This window comes from Macaca thibetana, chromosome 6 (assembly GCF_024542745.1).
Source record: "Macaca thibetana thibetana isolate TM-01 chromosome 6, ASM2454274v1, whole genome shotgun sequence".
In the NCBI taxonomy this organism is placed as follows: Eukaryota; Metazoa; Chordata; class Mammalia; order Primates; family Cercopithecidae; genus Macaca; species Macaca thibetana.
The window spans coordinates 9,901,945-9,911,173 of NC_065583.1; the positions used below are offsets into that span (position 1 = coordinate 9,901,945).

Sequence of the window (9,229 nt, forward strand, 5' to 3'; positions counted from 1 at the left end):
GGGTTAAAAGGTATCATGTTTGAAGACTTTTTTTTTTTTTAATTATACTTTAAGTTCTAGGGTACATGTGCATATGTAGGTCATTTTGCCTTCCAAAAGATTCAGTCAGTTTATGCTCCCCTCAGCAGCATTTGAGAGTGCTCACTTCTGGTCCCAGGGCATTAATGTTTTTGAAATAATTCAGGTTCCCTTAAATATCCTTAATGGGAAAAAAGTAGCAAATGAAATTGAATCTTGAATTCATTGAGAAGACTTAAGATTCTTGATCTTTATGAAAATTGACAACCTTTTGGGAAAATCACCTTTTAAAAAAAGCATTCAAGCTTTAAAAAGGTCTCTCTCACCTTTTTTTTTTCCCCCACCTAAGGTGACTTTAGACTTTCTAGGCCGGTGGTTTAGTGCATCATTGATTGTGACATAATCTGAGTGAGTTTTTACTTTGCTTTTATTTAGAATAGAAAATGTCAGCCTGCATTATACATACAAATGATAAATATTGTGAATATGAATATTCTCATGAATATTGTTTTACGTATGTGTACATATTTACATACATGATGAATGTAGAAATTGTGATTGAAATGTGTTTCTGACTCAAAGCCATAGTCAAAAAATTATGGAACATTCAGTGACCTTTCCCCCTACACTGTTGTTTTACAAATGATTTACTTATTAAAAAGGAAGTCATTTCGGATTACTAGCAATATTTTAGAAAGGCTAATTTTTGCATATTTTTGTTTCCTAGTGATCGATGAGGGCTCTCGTGAGAATATGAGATGGGTCCCTTGTAGGTTCTGAATGTCATAAAGATTATGCTAAATATAAAATCGAATGTGAAGCATCTTTTGTTCTATGTGTACTTTTTCAGAGCAGTACTCTCAGTACTTAAGTTATAGGGTCAGCTCACTCCTTGAATCCCTTCTCTGTCACTTGTTGACTCTTTGAACTAAACACTTAGCCTTTCTGAGCCTTAGTTCTCTTATTTGTGAAGCGGGTGTTTATAATAGTTTCTTCCTCATGGGATTGTTGTGAGGTTTAAATAAATGTGATACCTGGTATGTAGTACACTCAAAACAACTTACAGCTTCTATTGTGAATGCTAATAAGTTATGCATGTAGCTGTGTGCATGGGGATGGGGTGTAGTGTGTATATCCTCATCTAAACACTCCCTTTGTTTTTGTATTTCTTTCCTCAGGGTTTTCTAGTCTTGAACTACTGGCTACATGGCTACCAATGCCTAAGGGAGTTCGTTCACAGCTGAGTTATGAAGCTGGAATTGGTTCTAGACGCTGGGTAGATGCAAAGCAGCCTAACTCTTCAAGTACCGACATTTCTCACCTCTGATTCTGGCTCTCCTTTGAGAAGGATACCTTAGCTTCCCTGACTTCAAGTAGAACAGAAGCCTGTTTCCTTCCCTCATCAGTGAAAATATCTAATGTTTCAAATGTAAATTGTTCATAGAAAAGGAACATAGAATCTGTTTTACAGAAGTAAATCGACCGTCAAGAGAAGACTTGGCCTCTAATTTATATTGCTTTGCACTTTGGTTTGATATTAAGAAACAGCATTCTTCTTCAGTGAAATTTTGGGTGCCAAACACCTACCCAGAATGTCCAGGGCTTTCATTCTGAAAAGTTAGCATTCTCCTTTTGACCGTCCAAGTCATTATGAATTCTGACTTGTTGTATTAGGAACATGTTGGACAATGGAAAAATTTCTCTGGATTGTTTTAGTAATATTTTTGGGATTATACTTCCTTTCTGTACCAATTTCTTTTAATTTAAAGAACTATAAGTCAGTTATATTATCTCCCAACAGGTAATATAGCTCTTTTCTTTTATTAGCTGTTCTCTGTCCCCCAACCATCTCCTGATATTTGGTAGAGTAACACCTTTATACGTGTGCTTGCCTCCTAATTTAAAATACTGTATTCGCATGTAGATATAATGTACATAACAGTTTAACCTCAAAGTTGCTGGAGTCAGGGCCCCCTGTGCTTGAGACACTAATACAGAGTGTGTTCGCACTTAGCCATGGGCTGGGCTCAAGAACCTGATACCAGGGTTGATGTGGATTACCTAGAACCCTTCCTGCAGTATTCATACAGTGTTTTTATTTTGTTGTTGTCATTGCGTGTGTGTGGTTTGTGTGTGTTTTTAATGAGAATCTTGTTTTAAAATGTAATTTCTAAAGTTTAACACAAAATGTTTTATTTGTTGTGGAGTATGTATTATACAATAGAGAGGTACCTTAAACATTTTTTGTTCTTATTCTTTTTCTCATAAGTACTCCTGAGTACTAGTGGTCACCTCCCATAGTATTCATTTGGCTTCACTGTCAAAAATCATTATTCTGTGCAGTCGTGACCCTGGGAAGGGGAAATAAGAAGGCCCTGTTGACAGGCTGTCTTGGCTCTGGAATTCATGCATCCTGGCCTTGCCAAGGTTCTGGCAGGGCCCGCTGGTGTGTTGGAGCCTGCTGGGCAGGTCAGGTGGGTTCAGAGGCCTATGCTGAGGGGTGGGCATTCCTAAGTGGAGTAAAACCTCAAGCCCATGAATCCCACCCCAGACATCTCTGGTGTCACCTGCTGCTGTGGCCCCAGCAGGTTCTGAAGGCTCCGAGTACTCCCGACTACACAGCACAAATGTGTAAATGGCACTGTTGCCCTGACAGTGCATGGAAAGGACGTTGGCATCCAATTGGCACTCCTTCTCCCTCCCTTATTCAACATTAGGTTTGATTTGCCCTTTGCCATTGTTTCCAAAGATCAAGGAATGTCAATAACATTTTAAAGGACCAATAAACAGCCTCCTATAAATGAAACCTCTTCCCGTGGAAGCACACTCTACTACTAAAGGGAAGGCCCCTGGGCTCTGATTTGTCCTTTGCATTGAGAACGGTGTGGGGATCAATGTGTGTGTATGTGATTTGTTTATCAAGTTGGCTTTGCTTTTTTAGTATTTCTTTAAAAAAAAAAAATCCTTCCCATGTTACTAAATTAATTTATGTTTTTGAGAGGTTGAGTCTCAAAGTGTAAACAATAAACCCCCTTCTTAAGGTGGATATTGTAAGCTTGATGGTGGTGGTGAAAGTGATTTAGCTTTGACCACTTTTCATCTTCCAGCTTCAATATCAAACTGGTTAGGAAAGCCCAGGGGGAAGGGAGGGGCAGGGGAGGAGGCAATTCTGAATGAATGAATGGATTTTTTGTTGCTTTTGCATGTTTAATATAGAAGTTTCCTTTGTTCCTTGGGAGATCATGGCCTTTGAATATGCACACAACCTTTGAATTGTGCCTACTAAATTATAGCAGGGGACTTTGGCACCCAAGGAATTCTGACTTTCTGGGATTATAGTAATTCCCAGCCATCCTCTGGACTTTATTTTGCTAACCATAATTGAGCAAATGTAAATTACTGCTATATTAATGTTTTAAAGCACTGGGATAGTCTAATTCTAACTTGTAATTAATTATGTTTGCCAATTATCTGTTTGAAATAAATTTGTGTCTGAACAGCTATTGAAACTGTTAAATTGTACAGATATTATTCATGACAGCTTTGTACTGTGGAATGTGCTTAATAAAAAACAAAAAAGTTTGACTTTTGTCCAATAAATTGCTAAGTAATGTCAGTAAATCAAGTATGGGTATTATGCAGTGCACCTAATCTGGCTTCATGCAATTGTTACTTCAGCTACTGATTCAAAGCCAATACTCTTAATAAAGTGTTGCAATACTCTGATGTTCTGTTAAGAAATTTTTCAAAGAAACTGTTAAGTGCTGTTAGGAATTCAGTGACATACAGTTAAATTTTATAGATTTTTAGAATCATCTGCTCTGTAAAATGAGGTTGAAGGCAAACCGGTTTTGGCCTGTGAGAATGTTGTAGAAGATGATATAATTCCTTGTCTTGGGCTTTTACCGAAAGCTAGCTTGAATCTCAGGAGTTAGCTGAGGTCTAGCTAAGAAGTCTTCCCCTGAAAATCTGCTTCCCACACATAATTAATTGCTTCACAAGTTACTGTCAACATGAAAATGGTCTCTGAGACGTCCCAAGTGGCTTTCAGGTGTGAGTGGATCCTCCCCTTCTTGAAGAAGGGCTGTGGAGGTGTGAGAGGAGCAGTTTCGCAGCCCTCTCCACCATAGCATCAGAAACGAATAGTTTTGTGTGTGCAAGTGTGTCACTGGTAGAGTACTGAAGCAGAAAAAAATCCAGTTAGTATCTGTAGGATTCTACTTAGAAGTTCTGCTACTCAGTAGAACTGAGTGGAAGCTGAGTTTGTTAGATAGCTAGGCTAAACTTTCCCCGTTAGTCAACCCAACTGGTAATACGGACTTTTTGCATGAGATTAGAGTATTCCTATGTAATTGTTCGCACCCACTTTTCTTGTAGAAAATGTTTTTCAAATGTGTCATACGCATGTGGTTAAGAGAACCCAATTTACGTATCACAGAAAGAGTAAAAAGTAATTTTTCCTCTCCCCCTTAACCCCCAGTCCCTCAAATGATGGTTAACCAGTTTCTTTCATGTCCTTCAATAGATACCCTCTTTTCTATATACAGCGTGCTTTTCCAGCTGGGGAAGACCCTGGGAGCTTGTCTTGTAGGTGCTAAGATATCGGGGCTCCTGCTGGCTCGTTGCACAGAGCTGAATCCAACACCTTGTAGACACTCACTCAGCCTCTGTGGGATGACTGAGTGTATGGCCATCTCAAGGTGTTTACCAGCCCACAGTTGGGACGACGGACCCCATACACCAAATGCACTAATTCAGTAGTTTAAAAATTATATTGGTTAGGTGTAGCCATGTGAAAGATTTGTAGGGCAGGTCATAAGTAACTTTTTCATAGTGTATGCCAGGTAAACTGGAAAGTAGAATCCTATAAATGAGATTGTATTGTTCATTATTTTCAACTTCGTGTTCATCTGCTCATCCTTTCTCTAGGAATTGTTTGATTTCATTGCTCAGAGTATGTGAGTTATTACTGGGCTGGCCTGGGACAACCTGGAAATTACAAGACCAAGGACTTGAGTGGGGTCAGATTTAGGAACAGCTTAAACCTGATGTTCTGGTGAGATCTCAGTGTGTACAACTTAAGCTCTCTCTACCCTTCACCACCACCTTCAGATCCAGTGGACTTTGCCATTTCTTGCAGGCTGTGTTTGTACTTCCAAATCCTACCAATACAGGGTATTGGGAAGGACTGTTTTTTTAAGCATCTAGCTCTGTTGCCCAGGTTGGAGTGCAGTGGTGCAATCATAGCTTACTGCAGCCTCGAACTCTAGGACTCAAGGGATCCTCCTGCCTCAGCCTCCCAAGTTGCTGAGATTACAGGCTTGAGCCATCACGCCCAGTGGGAGGGATATTCTTACAACACCATCGAGACCATCCTATGGGGGCCACTTGTCCACCGAATGGCAGAGAGGAAAGAGCCTGGGCTTTGGGGCCCAGAGACCTAGCTCAGGATTGGAGCCCTGCCACCTAATTGGCAGCAGGCCTCATGGGCAAGGGCATGTATTATCCTGAACCCGAACTCCTCGGCTGGCAAGTAGAGGCAGTGTTTTAAGATTACTGTGGGGATTAAATGACATCTCTAAAGTGCCTAGCACAGTGCCCTGTAGCTTCAACTTAGACATTTAAACAAAGGGAACAGAATGCACAGAGGGGAGAAAGGGACAGGAGTTAGTGGAATTTGGGTGTTGTGCTGTCAAATAAATGTGCTCAGGCAAACCTGAAGCCAGTCTGGGCCTCTTGAGGGGAAATATAAGAGCTGACCATCTCCTGTGAGGACTGGTTTCAGTGAGGACTTGAGTTTGTAACCAGTGCCTGGGTTATTCAGTGGGTGGAAGAGCGGGAGATGGACCAGTGAATAGGTTTATACTGAGTTATATTTGTTAGTTTTTTAATTACAAATAATTTTAAAGGTAGTCAACCTATCATATCCCCAGCTAGTATTTCTGGGAAGAGAATGGGGTCTAAACATGTCACTATCCTCAGTGAATTGTATTGTCTCCAGAGGGGATGGGAGAATTTCATGCCTTCAGGGTGTGTATAGGTGGTGGGTGATGGCGGGAGAAAAGGTTGGGTCATGCCAACTACAGCAAGAATGAAGATAAGTGAGTGAATAAAAAATAAAGATTCGTGGGTGCCAGGCTGCTGGTGAGGACTTTGTGTACTCTCATCCTCCTAGTAGCCCTACATGGTTTATGTTCTTACCGTTTTACGGTTGAAGATATTGAGGCTCAGATCTGTCTTTGTGAGCAGCTGGGCTTAGCGTTGATTCTGGTCTGTCTTGGGGGCCACAGCTGGCCTCTTGGCACGCTGCCCTACCATCTCCCTTTCTATGCTCCGTGGGCCCCTGGATGCCCGCAGAGTTTCCCTGAAGAGCCAGGCTCAGACTGTGTGGTCCCTTGGCACCCACAGACCCTCTGCCCTTCTCTTCTCCCCTCCACTGATATGTCCCTGGCATATGTTCTTGGTGTGTCTTCAACAATGCACCAAGTGTGATGGAGTGCAAGGGACCGGACAGGTGCAGGGGCCCGACTGTGGCCATCCCTGTGGGCCATGCTGGGGAGTGGGGGCTCTATCCTGGGGGCAGGGGCAGCCACTGGCTGGTTTTAAGCTCAGGAGTGACCAGTTAGAAAGCTAGAGTTAAGATTCAGGAGAGAGATGTTAAGGTCCAGAATAGGGAACACTGAGGAGGTGAGAGAGGGTGTTGGGAGCCACGGGGTTTGGTGTGGAGGGAGCTGGAGGCGCTGGCAACAGCATTCATATTCAATGCGTGTCTCCCGGGTGCCACTAGATGGGGCTATAATGGAAGAAGACACAAAGTCCCTGCTCTCAGGAAGCTTCCATTCTAGAAGAAAGGAACAGTGTGCAGTGATTGCTGTAGTGTCCACAAACATACATTTACAAGATAAATTCAGATTGTGTTGACTGCCGTGAAGAGGATACACTGGGCAGCGTTCAGGTGTGGCCTGGGGAACACTGGATCCAAGATCTCAATAAGCAGGCGCTGGTCATGCACTGAGCTGGGACAGGATGTTCTAGGCTGCAGGCATGGACACACCAAGTCCTTGAGGTGGGGATTTCTGGATTGGGCAATGGGCTGGAGGGGTGTCCAGTCTCCCAGATAAGGGAATTGGGGTTGATCCAGGAGGTGGAAGGGGGATGCATTTGGATGTGGACATTGGAGGGGCCCCAGAGAGGTTCGAGTGGAGCCCCTGGGCTGCCTAGAAGAGAAGGAGACAAGTGGTGGTTTCAGAAGAAAGAGCCCAGAGGAACATCTGCATTTAGGAAAGGGGCACGGGAGGCCAAGCCAGTGACAAAGGTGGGAAGGAGCAGTGGGAGAGGCAGGAGCGTGTTACCCAGCAGTCTTTTCAGGGCCCGTGGATGCTCTCAGAACTTGGAAACTCTCTTTTGCAAACACTTGCCTCCAAGCTGCCTGGGCCTCCTGGGGAACAATGCCTGTCCACTAATCACACCGCAGGACACCTAATCCCGCTTCACACTTCTTCCAAGACAGCACCACACTCTCCTAACGGCCAGGGCTCTGGCAGCAATAACAAACAGGCGCCCGGGAATAGCTTCTCCACTCCGGCCCTTGCCTGGCTTGTCCTTGGGAACACTCCCTGCAGCCCATCTGCACAAACAGACAGGGGCCAGGTCTGTGCCTCAGGAATGAAGAGATAAAAGGGACCATCGGGGCTTTTTCCACCAAAGGCGAAAGCATTTTATAGAACGGGCTGCGAGTTTTTGTTTCAGGAAATTTCATCATGTCTCCAAGAAGAGGAGGGGGAAAAAGAGAGAGAGAAAGAGAGCGAGAGAAAGAGAGGTGGGCAAGGGGGAGAAAAAGAGAGAGAGAGAGAGAGGGAGAGAAGTTAATTGGCCTCAGATTTTCTCACTCCCTTTTCATGTTGGTAACACGAGGCAGCCCAGGTCAGACTCAGGCCAGCGACGTTTGGGCTCTTTAGTGCCCCTCTGTGAATACCTCATTTCTGTAATAGTTTTTCCTTTAAAAACAGCTCTGCCTTCTTTGGCAGATGGTGACATTCCATTAGCATATGGAATATTTTTCAAAACACATCCGAAAGCATGTCTCTTACGGAGGAGACTGGGCAAAGCGAACGAATGTCTGAAAAGTATGTTGGGAGCAACTCAACATTTAACAGAAGGCCCCACTCCCGCCTTCGCCCCGGGCCTCTCCGTAGTCTCTCCTGAGTTGTTACCATAACCAAAGGAGACAGGAGGATGTTCCCCAAAGCTTAGTTTGTTGGCTTTACTGGGACTGTCCCAGTACACAGGGTAGCTAGAGGGAGGCTGAACCCAGGATGAGAAGATGATTCTTGACCTGGACTGGATGTTGGCAAACCCACGTGGATGTGGCATTGGGGCAGTGACGGATATCTTGTGCACTGAGCACCTACTATGTGCCAGACGCTGTGGGTAACATACGTTATTGTCTTTCCTGCTGAAATCCATCCAGCACACAGTGGGCACATGTCAGAGCATGTCACTGCTCTGCCCAGTACTCTCCAGTGACTGCCACTGTGCTTAGAATCAAGTTCAAACTCCTTGTTATGGTCTGCAGCAACCTGAGCCCTCCCACTTCCATGCCATTTTATGTCATGCTTTCCTCTCTCACTCCCACTCCAGCGACATGAGCTTTCTTTCCGTTCTTTTTTCTAGCTCAGGGCCTTTGCATGCACTGCATGCATTTCCCCAGCTATTTGCATGGCTGCTTCCTCATCATTCAGGTCTCAGCCCAAGTGCTGCCCCACCAGAGGAGGCTTCTCTGACCAGACTATCTAAATTATCCCAAGTTACCCCCTATTGCATCCTGCGTTCCACTTACTCTATAGTACTTACCATTACTTTGTCAGCTTGTATTCATTCAAGACACATTTATTGAAGGCCTACTATGTACTGAGTGCTAAGCTAGGCTGTGACAAAACAGACAAATATCCCTGCCCCCAGGAAGCCTACGTGATGACACAGTAAGGTGGATGAGAAACAAATGCCATGCCTCTTGACTTTCCTTACCAGAAATGTGACCTGAAGTACCAGGACCTTGTTTGTCTTGTCCAGAGACCATTTTGGGAAGTGGTAATCACAGAGCTCAAGAAATTGTAGTTAAACGAAGAACTGAGCCCACATGTTATAAATAATTGCATTGAGGCCTAGAGAGGAAGTGGCTTTCAAGATTGCTCCACTAGTAAAACAGCAG

The 9,229-nt window shown here is 43.9% G+C and overlaps 1 protein-coding gene across 2 annotated transcripts in view; it reads left to right on the plus strand.

The window, feature by feature from the left end:
- Positions 1 to 3,744, plus strand: part of FBXW11 (F-box and WD repeat domain containing 11) — a 183,971-nt gene extending 180,227 nt beyond the window's left edge. For both annotated transcript variants that reach the window (XM_050793212.1, XM_050793213.1), the window contains one exon: positions 1,197 to 3,744. The gene's annotated coding sequence lies outside the window, so the exon portion shown is untranslated. The remainder of the gene's footprint in view (positions 1 to 1,196) is intronic.
- The last annotated feature ends 5,485 nt before the right edge of the window (positions 3,745 to 9,229 follow it).